Here is a 16,766-nt window from a genome sequence, read left to right as displayed (position 1 = left end):
GTTGCTCTTTTAGTTATTAGAAAAGATCATTAAGGCCAAGTGGGATGCACATGGCTAAAGAGGACACACCTGAACAAACAGGTATTGAATTTAAAGAATGCCTTCAAGTCTCTTCTGGGCTAGTTCCCAAGGCAGACTCAGAAGGTACTTGCTTGCCAGATACCTACTAATCTAACCCCCTGGGAAGGGAACATTTTCTCCATGACTATATGAGGTGTCTCTTGAAAGTTCCAAATCTAATTTTTTTTTCTGTTTGCTTATTGGTACAGTGCTAAGTTTTGAATAATTAAAAGAGTAATGTTTGATGGTGGAATGGAAACTGTCCTAATGGTCCTATATGCAGGAAAGACTTCACAGACATTTCAGTGTCCCTATAACAAGAAATTGATGTCAGCCTATAGATTCAGGTTGACAGTTCCTGGGACAGAATGTATATTCAGGTGAATTAGAAAATGTAATATGAAATGTCATCTGCAAAATAAAAAAAAACTGAACACTTAAATTTTTGTTTTCAGGAGAAAAGCTAAGAAGCTTCCAATCAAAAATACAAAAAAAAAAAAAAAGAGAGAGAGAGAGATGCTTGGATAGTGTCCTGGAATAAACCACTGAGGCTCCTTTTGCCTTCCCATAGAATTTATTTATTTTGCATTTATGGAATGTATAAAATATGCTGAGGGCTGTGTCCTCCATTATTTTACCCCAGGCATTTAACAGAATGTCAACTTTCCATGTAGGGGACCTGCCAATTGCACACACTCTCTACCTACTCCACGGCATGTTGAGGTCACCATCTTCCCATTATGTGCTCCTTCCTCTAATGAAGCTTCCAGTATCCCTTTCAAACACCTGTGTTCTCTATATTCTTTCCCTATCAAGTGTCCTCCAGAAATGGTCTGAAGTTTTACATAAAACTAATAGAGCAAAATTTCATCAAAGACCTGAACAACTGAGGCTTCTGTATGTGTGTCTGTTTTTCATATAACAAGGTCTTGCTGTCTGTCTTATTTATGGGGTGAGGAGGATGAATTAACTGAGGAGGAAGAATTAAAATTTATCAAGAACACTACTTGTACTTTCTAAGATTAAAAATAAAATAGGGTGGGTTTTTGGGGGGGATGGGGATGGAGGCCTAAAGGCTGGACCTTCTTCCTAATGAGCTGTCAGAAAGGAATGGAAGTAATCTTTTGGTCTGAGTGGAGGGTGGGGTGGAAATAAATGCAGAGCGGTGTGATTGATTCTTTGGGGCAGGAAGGCAACAGAGTTGCAGGTTCTGGGAGAGGTAGATGCCCAAGATGGTGCTTGAATCCATCTCAGTGAGACAGGTCCTCAGAAGAATTGGGCCCCCTATAGCCAAGCACTGGCACTTCAACCTCAGAGTCTCTGAGCAAGGGTAATCTGAGATCAGGCAAAGGGGGTGGAGTCCCTGTCGGGAACTTCACTTCCAAATTTCCCACCATTTGAGGCAGAAAGGGGGGCAGGAGAGACTTGACCTCCACATGGAAGAGCAGCATCAGACAGCCAAAGGGGCTCCAACCCCAACAGCAGTGTGTGGGGCAACAGAAGGGTCAGAAGACTTAGTGGGATTTGTTCACTTGAAAATGGTTTGTTTTATGCTTGTGAATTTCATTGCACTTAAAAAAAGAAAAGGTTTATTGGTGAGGACTTAACTGTTCTCTGAAACTAGAAGTGTGGCAATCCTCTTGTTCGAGTGGTCAAAGCCTCAAGGGATTCTCAAATGATCCAAAGAAAGAGGAGGAACACTAGAGACAGACGTAAGAGCAGGAACAGACAGACGCTGGTACTGGCTCTGATTTAGTTGGAGAAAATACAGAAGTTTGGTATCACTTGACCCTCAAGGGTTGTGGAGCAATGCATATCCATTATGCTCTAAACAATATTGATGGCTTTCCACTGCCTACAGAAATAAAAAAGCTAAAAGAGTTTTAATGGTATTCCAGACTCTATGTGAAGCTCTAAATCCTTTCTAGTCTCCTGTCCTATCATCTTCCAGCTACCCTGGTTCCATAGCTGGTCCCTGATGTCATTTCTGTTTGGATATCTCTGTTAGATGACCGTTTGGGATTTTTAATGGGTTCCACGTGAGGGGAAGAGCCTTCGAAGAGCAGACCTGTTTATTAATTGTTCATCTGTTACCGTTCTAATATCCCCATTTCTTCTTTACCCTCAACCCCTCAACCTGGTGTCTTCCTACACCATATAAATATTTGCTATCTCAGTAAAAAAAAAATCTCACTTTTCATCTTGTCAATCACTTAGCCATTTCTTGGCCTGGTATATTTATTCATTTACCCAGGAAATATTCAACAAATACACCAGGCACTATGCTTTGTCCTAGGAATCCAAAGAGAAATAGAGCATGGACCCAGAAAAGCCCTGAAATTCTAAGAGAAATAGAGAGGAAGTTTCCCCCCAAAAAAGAAGGTTTGCCTCTAATTGCAGTTATTTGATTTAATTGGTGCTTATTTACATCTCTTTAGAAGGGTTTCAAGAGTACAAATGACTTAAAGATGTTTTGAAGAAAAAAAAAAAGATGTTTTGAAGACTTGTATTTATTTCATTGATCCCATCTTTGCTTAAAATATTGAACAATTCAAAAGAATTCTGTCAGCCATTGTGGTACCTTATGCCTTTTAGTAAATACCATAGCTAAAGGGCCACAGACTCTGAAGCAGGACCACTCAAAATCCCCTTTTCCAGCCCATTGCATCTTTGATTAAGAAACGTGCAAAGCCTAAAACAGTACATCATGGGAGAGATGATTTGGCCAAAATAAGACATTAAACAGCGTATGGGTAATACCTGAGAAAATCTGGATATGAGCATGTAAACATACTGATTTTTCTCTTCCAACATAGGTGCCAAAGGAGGGAAAACAATGTGTTGGACCGTATCCAATTAGGATAAAAACTATAGGAGGTGGATGAAGCCTACAACTTTGATTTCTGAAAGAGATTAAGTCTGGGTGGGCAAAGGTGATGGTGTCCCAAAGGACGGAGGTGGTGGGACATCTGGGGAGGTGCTGAGCCATTCTCCAGTCACATATGAGTGGTCTTCTCTTAGCTAAAGTATATTTGTTTTGAAAAATAATAATAAAATATGTCACTTTAAATTCTGTGATTTCTATGCTTGATTTCACTTGTTTTTTTTCAAGCTATGCTCTTTCCTATAGAGATGTTTAATATGCTTGTCACGAGAAGGAAGTAGTTTCTTTTAGGTTCATTACCTGGACAATGGTAAATAGATGATGTGGAAACTTACCTAACATGAGAAAGTAAATTCTGGAATGTAAATTACCTTCTGTCTGTAGCATTCTGTTTGTGACTTAATTATTGTCTATTTTTACTGATTTTCCTAGCCCCTAGAGTTTATGGGAAAGAATTTCATCATCTCAGACTTACCTCCAACCAGAAAAAAAAAAAAAAAAAAAACTTTTTCCGCATACTATATCTTTTGGTTTATAGTTTTTACCTCGAATTTTCTGCACCAGGGTTAGATTGTGTGTGATGTTTCCACCATTATTTCTAGAATATTCAGAATATTATTGGTTAAAACAAATAGGTCTACCTGGAGCAGTGTAAATTATAAGAGATAATAGTGTTTGTATAGCATACTACACGTTCACATGCGTTGCTTTATTTAATTATCAAACTAAGAACCAGAGTCAGGTAATATCACTATCCCCAATTTACAAATGGAATAAACCAAGACTCTGAGAGATTATGTAATTTACTAAGAAACAGTCAGAAATGGGAGCTCTAAGTTCAATCAATTTTTTTTACTCCAAATCCAGCATTGATTCCACTCTTTCCTTAAAAATCATGTTTGTACTATTTCTCTAAGGCAGTCCAGCTCTGGAATCAGGAGACCTGAGTTTGAATCTCAGTCCTACCAATTACTAAACATGTGGCCTGGACAAGGTACTTGACCTCTCAAAACCTCATCATATCTTGAGGCAATTGCATCCAGTTGGTGACTGACCTATCTCTTGGGATTATGAAGATTAAATCAGATCGTACTTATAAAGTTCAAGCATACAGAATTTTTATTTTTGAAGTACAGTGGACATAGAATGTCATATTAGTTTCAGGTGTACAACATATTGATTTGACAATACTATCTCACCACAGTAAGTGTAGTCACTATTGTCACTATACAGCATTTACAGTATTATTGACTATATTCCCTATGCTGTACTTCCCATCTCCATGACTTACTTATTTTATAACCGGAAGTTTGTATCTCTTAATACCCTTCAGCAATTTTGATCATCCCCTTACCTCCCTCCCCTGGCAACCATCGGTTTGTTCTTTATATTTATGTGTCTGTTTCTGTTTGTGTGTGTGTGTGTGTGTGTGTGTGTGTGTGTGTTTTAGGTTTCACATATGCTATTTGTCTTCTCTTATTTCACTTAGCATAATACCCTCTAGGTTGTCATCTAGACATAATACCATCCATGTTGTCACAAATGACAAGATCTCATTCCTTTTTGTGTCTAAGAAATATTCCATGGTATATATACCTCACCTTCTTTATCCATTAATGTATCAGTGGACACTTGTATTGCTTTCATATCTTAGTTATTGTAAATAATGCTGCAATAAACATAGGGGTGCATGTATCTTTTCAAATTAATGTTTTGTTTTCTTTGGGTAAATTCCCAGAAGTAGAATTACTGGATTGTATGATAATTCTATTTTTTAATTTTTTTAGAAACCTCCATACTGTTTTCCAAGTGGTTACATTGATCTATATTCCTACCAAAATAGTGCATGAGAGTCCTGTTTCTTCCACATCCTCACCAATACTTCTTTTTCTTGTCTTTTTGATACTATTCTGACAGGTATGACATGATACCTCATTGTGGTTTTGATTTTGTCTTTTTGATACTATTCTGACAGGTATGACATGATACCTCATTGTGGTTTTGATTTTTATCCCCCTGATGATTAGTGATGTTGAGCATCTGAAATGATATATCTGCTAAGGGGTTAATATCCAAAACATATAAAGAAGTTATATAACAGCACCAAAAACCCCCACAAATAATCTGATTTAAAAATTGAGAGAGAACCTGAATAAACATTTTTCCAAAGAAGACATACAGATGGCATTTATTTCTCCCAGAACACTATCTGAGACCACTACCAATCAAGGATCACTCAGAATCAAATTTTTGGCCTGAAATATTTTTCACACTAAGCAGTGTGAACTACAGCTCCAAACAAACAATGAGGACCAGCACGTAAGTCAAAATTTTCAGTAATGATTCTATTTTCTCAGCTTAGTGCCTTGATTTGGAAGCATAGTTTTGTTGTTGTTGTTGTTGTTGTTGTTGTTGTTGTTGTTGTTGTTTTTGGTATTCCCTTATTGGTGTGGGGGTGGGTGTCATTTTCCATTCACATACACTGAGCACATAGCCCTTTTCAGTCTCAACTTTATGTTGGAGAGGAGCTCACATTAGACTCCTCCACATATGGGGGCAATCTCTGGGCTTTTGGCCTGCCCTCTGTATGGTCCTGAAAATCAAAGCTAAAATTTATGCAGTTTAGCAAGTGCCCCCAGAGAGAAAGTCAACTGCGATATTCTGTTTAACTCCAAGTTCCTTCACTTAGGTTTTAGGTCCAAGAATTTAAATAATTTATCCAGAATACTTCATTTGTTTTCAGGAGGAGGGTCAGTTCCTGTACATATTCTCCATATTACCTAAAGCAGAAGTCCCTCCCCATGTTTTTACCAATTCAGTCTTTTGTTTCGAATTTGGTAAAATTGGCAACTTGGAGAAAAAAAATTAAGCCAATGAAAATTAGAATATGGTTAAGCAAGCAACTAACTTACTTCTTTTAGGAGATTACACTGTGCACCTGTGCTCACTCTACGTTTATTGTACAATAACTGCCTAACAGGGATGGCAACCACCTTGGCCTTTTTTCAGAGGACAGCTTCAGACTGATGCCATGCAGTCTGCTGCTCCATAAGGTATATAGAGCTCTCAGTCTCTGGCTTGGTACTGAGAGTTGTCCCTACTAGAAGGTCAGGCAGTCAGAGGGTAGGGCTGAGTTTGGGAGGGGAGCAGAGTGTCGAGTAGACTCTTTGGAATACAGTGGAGCTTTATTCCAGAGAAGTCAGAGAGCAAAGGGCTATGCCTGCCAGCAGACATTCTCCCCAGAAAACATTAAGAAACATAGATCTCGGTTAACTAGGATTCTCTGCAGTTCCCTGAGCTCTTGACAGCATATCCTTTCACCTCAACCCTAGTGCCCCAGTCATGGTTTCCACCCCCTCACGATGCAGCTTTATCCACTGAACTCTCTGCTCCTCCTCTGCTCTCCTCCCCTAGGCTGGTATCATTTATCAAGCAGAAAAATCTCTGTCTATAAATAGGCATCCAAAGCTCTTTCTGCAGAGCAGTTTTCATGGCCTTTTGAGCGAGACAAAGCAAGACCTATTTGGAGCTGTGGGTTACGGCAGTAGTTCCGAGATTTTTAAAAATTTCTTGGACCAGTTAAATGTTTAGAAAATTAAAAGCATTTACAAAGAGTCTATTTACTTTTTAGTTTTCTAAGTAAGAATATATATATTTAAAACTACCTTAAACTAGTTTCTGCTGTTGTATCAGTTTGCTACATAAGAAACACCCCCAAATTCAGGGGCTTATGACAGCATGCATTTATTATTGTCATGCTTTGGGATTCCTCTTATCTGGACCTGCTTGCCTGGGGCTGGATGGGCCAGGATGTCTCAGTCACAGATCTGGGCTCTGGGTGTAGACAGCTGAGACAGATAGGGTCTCTCTCCATGTGGTCTTTAATCCCAAGTGGCCAGCCAGGGCATGTTCACGTGGTGGTTGAAGGGTTTTCAGCAGCAAGAGAGAAAACCCCAGTGCACAAGGCCTCTTGTCCACAATCAAGTCACTGAGGCAAGTCGGGATTCAAGAGGTGGAGAAATAGATTCCTCCTCTTGGAGGAGCTACTAAGTCCCATCACAAAGGGACAAACAAACAAGAAGAAATTTATGAACATTTAGGCTGCAACCTACTACCATTATAATCATTTCATTTTAAAAAAAGAGCATCTTACCAAAAAAATAGAATGAAAAGTTTCTCAAATGTAAAATATTTAGCTTTATGAAAAAACTCACTACATTGTCCTATTATTATTACTACTCCTGCCACCATGTACTTCATTCTGTCAGCATTCTTCTAGAGAACAATGTCTAGATATGCAATATTAGGAAACTGAATCTAGCAGCATGAGAAAGCCAGCTAAGAATCCAGAGAGGAGATACTGAGAGTGAAGGAGGTGAGTGGGCACTGCAATAAGGGAGCAGGGAAGTATGATAACTAGCTTAAGGTAGGATTTAGCATCAGGTGAGGATGGTGGTTGTGTGTGTGTGTGTGTGTGTGTGTGTGTGTGTGTGTATGAGAGAGAGAGAGAGAGAGAACATGGAGTCCTAATTCTGTAGTTTCTACTTTGGGATAACCCCAAAATTTTATAATCATCTGTGTTAGTTTCCTATTATTGTATGACAAGTTGCCATCAATTTAGCAATTTATTTTTTATTGATTTTTTAAAGATTTATTTATTTGAGAGAGAGAGAGATAGAGAAAGATTACATGAGAGAACATGGGGGAGGGACAGAGGGAGAGAGAGAATCCCAAACAGACTCTCCCAGAGTGTGGAACCTACATGGAGCTTGATCTTATGACCCTGAGATCACAACCTGAGCCAAACCAAGAGTACGATACTCAACCAACTGCACCACATAGGCACCCCACCCCTCCCAATTTGGTAATTGAAAATATCTACTTATTATCTCACAGTTTCCTTGGGAGAGGAGTGAGATATGGGTCAATGCTTGATTTCTACTCAAAGTCTCTCATAGGCCAAAATGAAGGTTTTGGCTGAGCTGGACGCACCTGGGACAAATTCACTTTCAGGTTCATTCATGTTGTTGGAAGAATCCAGGTCCTTGCAGTTGTAGAACTGAGATCCCTGAGTCCTTGTGGGCTTTTCCTTTTCAGATGGTCCATTCTATTTTCAAGCTAGCAATGGCTCATTGAAGCACGTTGTGCTTCCAATCTTTTGCTTCCTTCTTCTGCCACCAATCTGAAGAAGCTTTCTACTTCATAGGGCTTGTGCCCACTTGGGTAATCTTCCTATTTTAATGTCATTTCTGCCAGATACCATGACATTACATAGCATGATCCTGGGAGTGATAGCCCAGCATGTTCATGGGTTCTGGGGTTTAGAGACAGATAGCTTTGAGCAGAAATTTTAGAAATTCTGCCTACAACGTGTCTTTTGGAAGAAACAAGTGACATAATTAAGGAGTTCTTTTTTCATGAAAACATAATTTTATCATGAAATCACCATCACCTCACAGGATTATTGTTAGATGTATATTATGTAAGCATAAAAATGCATTGCAAATATAAAGACTTGGAATGAGCACATATTCACCAATTTGGACTTTGAAATCCACCTCCACTCTTCACAAGCTGGATGATCTTAAACTGCTCAATGGCATCCAATAACCAGCTCTCTCTTCTTGGGGGTTTTAATACTGGCTGCCACTAGGTGTCACTGCAACAGCTGGGAAGAAGAGTAGCTCCCTGTGGCTGTTTACTCTGTCCTCTGGGATTGATTTGGATTGGAATCTGTGCACCCCCTGTGTTGTGGATTCCAGAATGCGAAGCTCCTCCTCCCTGAGAGATTCAGAAGCATGGAGCGATCTTGAGGAATCCAACTATTCCAAAGGTGTGAGCCACACATTTGCTTAGGGGTAGGATCTTATTTTCAGTGCAGTTGGGGGTGGGGTTGTAGAAAGGTGGGGTGCCTCTGTCGTGCTTTGCACCTCCTTCACCAAAATTCTGTGGCCCAGTTCATTTTGGTAGGGAAGTAAAGTGTCTTCTTGCTTTACCAGCCTCAGCTGTGTGGCTTGGCACCATTGAGAAAGGAGTGGATGAGATAAACCTGAATGAAAGTCAAAACCCTAAATAAAAGTGTAGGGTTCAAGCTTCTTTGTTGTGAAGGCCTATGTCAAACTTGGCTCACAGGCCCTGGACCATGTTCCTAGTTGTTCTTCAGTGAGTCAAACAAATGGACTTTAGATACGTGTTGGAGCCCAGGCTACCAGATCAGGAACGTGGCACAAGGGGCTGAGCCAGTGCAGGAGATTTGTGTCCAGGCCTACCTACCAGGTGGCTAATAGAACACAGCTAACTTTTAAAAGACAACTCTTGGCAATGAAGAGCTCTCTCCGGTGGGATATAGTGAGCATGCTTAGAAGATGGCATTTCTAAATTTATGCTTATTATATGTTATGGTGACATGAACTATAATGAGAGGAATGTGTGTTCATATATGCTTTATTCACACTGGACCTTAATTATCAAACTTCTCTAGAAGTAACTGCCTGTATCTGTACAAACCAATGCCACTAAGGAAAATATAGACTTCACAAGTTAAAAGGTATATTTTATTAATTCATATAATCTCTGTATGGAGATCACTGATATTTCAGCAACTTAATGGTATGTGGAATGTTTCAGTATTTAAAAAAATAGAGAAAAATGTAGAAGATGAATCATACATGATTTTTTTCTTACCAATGTATTATGAGAAAGTCAATCTTGAGACTTATTCCCAGAAGCTGGAGTCTGCAACCTTTTGTGACTTTCTTAAAAGGGCATTACAATAGGAAGAAATAACAGGAAAACAAATGAGTTTTGTTTTGTTAAAAAAAAATCTACCTGAGCAGATAATGTAATGATTAGATCAGATAGCCAAGGGCTGCAGAAAATGTAAAGACAAACAAGTGTCCTCCACCAGGAGGGGACCCTCCCTCTGCAAACTTGTTCCCTGGTCAGGTAGCTTTTTTTTTTTTTTTAAGATTTTATTTATTTATTCATGAGACACAGAAAGAGAGAAACTGAGACACAGGCAGAGAGAGAAGCAGGCTCCATGCAGGGAGCCCAAGTGTGGGACTCGATCCCAGGACCCCAGGATCACGCCCTGAGCCAAAGGCAGATGCTCAACCACTGAGGCATCCCAGCGTCCCCAGGACCTGTTTCTTGAGTGAGGACCTATCTGTCCTTGCCTGTGAGTTTCAGCTCGCATCTAGAACATAAATGCATGAAGCAGTGTAAAATCCTGTCATTTGTGCAGATGCCCATACCTTTTTAACAACATTTATAATCAGATCCTGTTTCCTGTTTTGGCTCTGCCATTGACAGTCCTGAGTTGGTTTATTTTTTTATATTAGAAGTGTATTTGGTGATGAGAGGGCTTTCTAGTACTTGCAAAGAGGAATAATAGTGATGGATGAGATTTTCAGGTTTTTACTGTGTATTAATAGGATTTTCAGGGATGCCTAGGTGGCTCAGTGGTTGAGTGTCTGCCTTTGGCTCAGGGTATGATCCCAGGATCCTGGGATCAAATCCGCATCAGGCTCCTGCATAGGGCCTGCTTCTCCCTCTGCCTATGTCTCTGCCTCTCTCTGTGTGTGTTTCATGAATGAATAAAATCTTTAAAAGTATGTGTGTGTGTGTGTGTGTGTGTGTGTGTGTAGTGTAGGGGTATTATATATAAAATCCTCGTAGTGACCCTTTTAGATATGCTATTATTGTTACCTCACTTTACAGAAAACTGAGGCACAGGGGGTTTAGTGATTTTTCCCAGTCACATTGCTAGGATATAACAGAGCATGATTCATAGTCATGCAGGCGTAGGGACCAGACTCTATCCTCTGGGGCATCTCGCCGCCACCACCATGCTCCCCAGGAGGCATGTGCTCCCCTGGGTCTGTGCTTGGAGCCCATCGTATTCCCAGGGAGAGTCTGATGGAAGCATGTCACAGGAAAACAGTCGTAGTGGCAAGTCACCAGCCCTTTAAATATGTGAATGCACTTTCACCTTTGTAGCCACCTTTCTAAAGGAGGAACTGGTTTTTCAGAGCTCTGCTTTCCTACTTTGTGAAATGAATATAATTTTTTCTCTGCTTAAAACATTTAAAGGCTGTGAATCTTGAACAAGATAATATATAGTCATGCATGTGTTAAACCACAATACATTATCTCATACCAGGTATTATTGTAAATATCTCTTATGATGTGGGCTTTAATAAATAGATGAGGCCATTTTGTGATAAATAATTACTTTCAGATTCTTTTTAAAATATCTAGATTGTATTTCTCTTCCTGACAGGTATTTTGTGAGTTTTATGTTTCCTTTGAAAAGAGAGAAGTAGGGGGTTTTCTCAATGGTCTCTTAAGATAGCATTTAATGTGAGAATCTCTACTCCTGAGGCTGTGCTGACATCCTCATTCAACCTAGTATATGAGAGAGCATTTTAAGATAAATTCTTAATCATGCAAAATAGATTATTTTAAGAGCAGAGGCCAGGGGGAAATATGTTTCCTGGCCTTCACCGATTGCCTTATTTGTGCATGACAAAAGCTCTCCCCTGTAGGTTGCTTTGTTTCCCAGAATATTTTAGAATGTGAGTTACATAGTTATAAGAATGCTGTAAGAACACAGTAAGCCAAATCTTGTGGCCTGAACATCAGCAAGTGTCATGTCAGGGCCAGGACGGAGTGGCCTAGTTGCATAGATTAAGTTTGCTGAGTGACTTCACCTGGCAGCAACAGGAGGCATCAAGTGTCACTTCAGAAATGGACAGTGGGCCAGGAGGCTCTCCACTTAGAAGCAGCCCAAATCAATGCAGTAAAAAAAGATTTAAAAATGCCTACCTATTAGGATGGGTCAGCTTTCTTACAGTCAGACGAACCTTTTAAAAAAAGGAAAAGTTAAATCGTCTTTCCAAAAAGACATCATTTTCTACCCCAAAAACCAGTTAGAGTTAGATTTATGTACAAAATGTATGCTTAGCCAGTAACATATTAAAAAACCATTTTTGTGAATTAGCATTTTTCTTTTTTCTCAATAAAATAATTTTTGAGCTGTAGCTTTTGTTCAGATCATTAATTTGCCAGATTTTATGGCCAAACTAATGTGATTTTATTTAGCCTTATTGAAGTGCCATGAATTTCAGTGTGCCTCAGTTTCCGCTTAAACTTTCCTATGATAACATAAAATTTTTTTTGATAACATAAAATATTAATCCAAAAATCCAAAATCATGTACCCTCAAGTAATTAACAGATCATTTGTTAAAACAAAGAGTTTTCTGTTTGGAATGCATAGGATCTTATCTGTACTTACTGTAAAATTGTTTTAAACATAAAATTGCAGGGGATCCCTGGGTGGCGCAGTGGTTTGGCGCCTGCCTTTGGCCCAGGGCGTGATCCTGGAGATCCGGGATCAAATCCCACGTCGGGCTCCCGGTGCATGGAGCCTGCTTCTCCCTCTGCCTATGTCTCTGCCTCTCTCTCTCTCTCTCTGTGTGACTATCATAAATAAATTTAAAAAAATAAATAAATAAAATAAACATAAAATTGCAGAACTGCCCAAAATGAGTCTGTATTAGAGTTACTTCCTGAATATATGTATATACGACTCTAATTCTGATATTGATGTAAAAGCGGTCAGCTCAATTATAGCACTCATGTAAATATTCCCCATGTCACCTTTCCCTCTCAGTGAATCAGTCCCTTTGCTGCTTATGCCTTGTCCTTCCTCTGTCTCTGTGTTTCAGGATATATCACTTCTCTAATTGAACCATCTGCCTGGCGGCCCCCAGTGAATATCCCCTGGAAATCACATGAAGCACACATAGTTTCTCTATGAAATTCGGCATGTTTAGCATCAGGGTATTCCTAGCGTGCAAGAAACTGCAAATAGTGTTTGCATGTTTAGTTCTGTTATAAACACTGAAGGGCAAGGGCCTATTTTATTCCTCTTTGGAGTCCCATTTTTTAATAAATATGTCTTGACAGTATAAATTATTATATCATTATATCTTCTTACTTTTTTTTAAGATTTTTATTTATTTATTCATGAGAGACATACACACAGAGAGGCAGAGACACAAGCAGAGGAAGAAGCAGGCTCCATGCAGGGAGCCCGATGTAGGACTCGACCCCAGGTCCCCAGGATCATACCCTGGGCTGAAGGCAGCGCTAAACCGCTGAGCCACCGGGGCTGCCCTCTTCTTACTTTTTGTCTCCTCTTCTTGATTTTCATTCCTCTCAGTTTAACAGTTTAAAATTTCTCTCTCCTCATACGGGTCCACCTTTCTTCTTCCTTAAATCCACACCAGTGCCACTCACTGCAGGAAGAACTCAGAGATCAAGTGGGATCTGCTAAAAATGCCCATGATGAGGAAGCACAGCTGACTATAGGAAGCTCCTTCATGGTATGCAAAGATAAAAGGGAAACAACTCAAAAGAGGAATTTCACCTCCTAATGTTGGGAATTTTGTCTTTAAATTTCCTAAAGAAATTAGAACTAGTGATTTTCAGCCTATTAGATCCAACTCTCCTATTTATTTATTTATTTATTTATATAAAGAATCTTTATTTTTTTGTTAGTTATAGGGGTAGAATCTAATGATTCATCAGTTGCATATAACACCCAGTGCTCATTACATCAAGTGTCCTCCTTAATGCTCATCACTCAATTATCTCATCCCCCCACCTACTACACCTCCAGCAACCCTCAGTTTGTTTCCTAGAATTAAGAGTCTCTTATGGTTTGCCTCCCTCTTTGTTTTCATCTTATTTCATTACTTCAACTCTCCTTTTTATAACAAATATTTTGTCACATCTCTTTTACTATCCTTAAATGAAACTCAGAGATAATACAACTCATTTATCTGTATAGCTTTTTAAAAAATCTATATTTAAATGCCTATGTCTATATCTTATATCTGTAATGTAAAGGAGAAAGAGGAAGTAATAAAGTGGACTAAAACAATAAAGACAGCCTATCCCCAAGGTCATCATTGTCCATTTGGAGAGATGGGCTGCACATCTAGAACCAATAATAGTTTAGGCTAATAATCAAGTAGTAGTCCAACAGCTCATAGGACAGGAGGGCTTGAGTACCATCTGAAGTAGTGGATAGAATTGGAAGTGATGAAGAAAACCACAATTTAGGCAAAGGGAGAATGTGGCAAAGGTTTGGAGGTGGCAGTGACCATGACAGGTGTAGGCAGGAGGCATCAGGGGAGTGGCCAGGGTAAAGGCAGAGAGAGGGCAGCGGTATTGGTGATGGTGGGTAGAAAGAGAAATTTGCATGTTGGGGAAAAATGTAAAGAAAGTTGGTTGACAGAGACGAAACTGAATATTTAGTTTTGACCAGAATTACTTTAAAAGGCTCAAGGTTAACTATATATGCATCTTTTTTTAAAAAAAAAGTTTTATTATTTGGGAGAGAGAGAGAGCAGAAGGCAGGGGCAGAGGAAGAAGCAGACTCCTTACGGAACAAGAAGCCTGGCATGGGGCTCGATCCGAGGACCCTAAGATCATGTCCTGAGTTAAAGGCAGACACTTAATCTACTGAGGCACTCAAGCCCCCCTGTATGTTACATCTTGAAAAAACATTCCCCTTAGTGGTCAGATTTTGAAATGAATGCTTAGTAGTTAGTAGAATAAGAAAAGAGAGAATGTTAACTTTTGTTGTTATTTCATTTTATTATAGTTTATTTTTTGAATTGCCTTCATTCAGATAACTTATGTTTAAGGATATTAGAACACAAAGTTAGAGGAAGGCTGTGTGCTGAGCTATGCCTGGTTTAGAATCAAAAGTCACTTATAGGGCAGCCCAGGTGGCTCTCAGAGTTTTAGCGCCGCCTTCAGCCCAGGGTGTGATCCTGGAGACCTGGGATCAAGTCCCATGTCGGGCTCCTTGCGTGGAGCCTGCTTTTCGCTCTGCCTGTGCTCTGCCCCTCTCTCTCTCTCTCTCTCTCTCTCTCTCTCTCTCTCTCTCTGTGTGTCTCATGAATAAATAAATGAAATCTTAAAAAAAAAAGTCACTTATAGCTCTCCCACCTTAGGCAGTAACTTACCACCTGATGAACCTCAGTTTTCCATCTTTAAAATAGGGGCAATACCTCAGTCATAAACACACACACAGGTCTTTGGATTAAACGTAATAGCATGTAAAATAGCCATTATGTGGTACATAAAAGGTACTTAATAATTATCTAATTATTACTCATTAGATTAAACTAAGATAATCCACCCCTTTAAAGTTAGGTGCAATCTGTGTTCAGTCATGGAACTACTTAAGTTCATAAAAATTCCATCTCATCAGCAAAGCAAATATTTACTATCTGAGTGCCCTTGGATTCTCTAAACTTCAGTTTCTTCGTCTATAAAATAGGGATAATATACCAAACTCATAGAGTTATTACAAGAATTAAGATAATGCATGAAAAGTGCCTAACACATAGCAATCTTTAAAAAAATACTATCATCGCATAGTCTATTAATATCATTATGATGCCCTATTACATGCTGTACACATATACTGTCTCTATCTTTGTTACAGTCCTAAGTGGTATTTCAGCTTTATTGAGGTATAATTGACATGCAAAATTGTAAGATAGTTAAAGTGTGCATTGTGGTGATTCGATATACATATTCTTTGTAAAAGGGTTCCTCTATCTAGTTAATTAACACATCCAGTATGTATGTATGTATTATGTATTTATTAATGTTCCTATTTTTATATGAGCAGGAGCCTGAACAATGGGGAAATCAGATGACTTGCTCAGGGTCACCAATAACATGCCTAGATTACCCTTTCCTTCAAACCCCCACTTAAAAAATGATTCATAGAACAGTTTGCAAACCACTGAAAAGAATAGCAAACATCTACTGAGATCTTAGAGCTTCAAGTAACCCTTTATATGGTAGTCCTGCCCAGTACAAGCCCTGCTCTCGCAATGATGAAGATGGAACAGAGAACCCGATTCTCAGCAGCTCCTTTTTGTCATCAGTGCATTTCTCCCAATACCGTCATGCTGACATAGGGGCTGTGGGAGTGGGCTGGGAAATTTGACTAGTAGGATTTATTCAACACAGTACTAATCACTGCTACCTGGGATTGTAAACATGTTCAACTTACTGCTGTCTATTCACAGTGTTGTTTTTTAACATGGTTGTGAATCAGTGTTAATCCTTTCTTTGGTTCCATTTAGAGTGTTAATATTCCTTATGATAATAAATACTTTGGAGGTACAGCTAGAATATAAACAAACATGAAAGCATAGGTACTGCAAACCTAGACATATGTTGGGTGGTAGAAGTTGCCATCTTGGCTGCATATGTAGTATTGCTCTTGGCACTTGGCAGACTTCTAGCAAGTTGGAAATAAAGTTTATGGGAGCAGGCAAATGTTAAACATCTGCCAAAATCAATTATGAAACAAAACTCTTATTGACTGAAAATGTTTGTGCTTTTCAATTACCTGAACATCACGATGCTCACCTCAGTTTTCTGAGCTATGCAAAAGTTTAAAATTTTTAAATCAAGATTTTAGGACTCAGATTCTTCAATGGAGTGGAAGTAGGAGGATGTCCTGTCCTCCTACTCTTTTGTTTTCTGGGACATGTCTATTTTTCAAAATCTCTGTAAAATTGTCTGATTTTTTTAAAACTGGAATCCTGTCATTGAAAGTATACAGGCTCATCTGTTAGAGCAGTGTCCGTGCCAAAAGAACCTTTGGAACAACAGCAAAATTCATGAGATTCTTGTGAGTTTCACTCTGTTCTTTGAATGCTGGCTTCTTAAAAGATCTATGGGCAGCCACAGGCACAGCCAGAATTAGCACAGCCAGAATT

General features: G+C 39.2%; 1 long non-coding RNA gene across 2 annotated transcripts in view; it reads left to right on the top strand.

Annotated features, from left to right (window-relative positions):
• Nucleotides 1-16,766, top strand: part of LOC119865899 — a 152,882-nt gene that overhangs the window by 131,337 nt on the left and 4,779 nt on the right. Inside the window, exon 3 of one of the 2 annotated variants that reach the window (XR_005378366.1) lies at nucleotides 2,877-3,076. The exons of the other annotated variant lie outside the window; for it this stretch is intronic. This is a non-coding gene — a long non-coding RNA (uncharacterized LOC119865899). Of the gene's footprint in view, nucleotides 1-2,876; nucleotides 3,077-16,766 lie in introns of those variants that run through there. 2 annotated transcript variants of the gene reach the window in all.

The sequence above is a fragment of the Canis lupus genome, chromosome 25 (assembly GCF_011100685.1).
Source record: "Canis lupus familiaris isolate Mischka breed German Shepherd chromosome 25, alternate assembly UU_Cfam_GSD_1.0, whole genome shotgun sequence".
In the NCBI taxonomy this organism is placed as follows: Eukaryota; Metazoa; Chordata; class Mammalia; order Carnivora; family Canidae; genus Canis; species Canis lupus.
The sequence above is the reverse complement of the archived record's forward strand: the minus strand, read 5'-3'. Positions and strand labels throughout refer to the sequence as shown.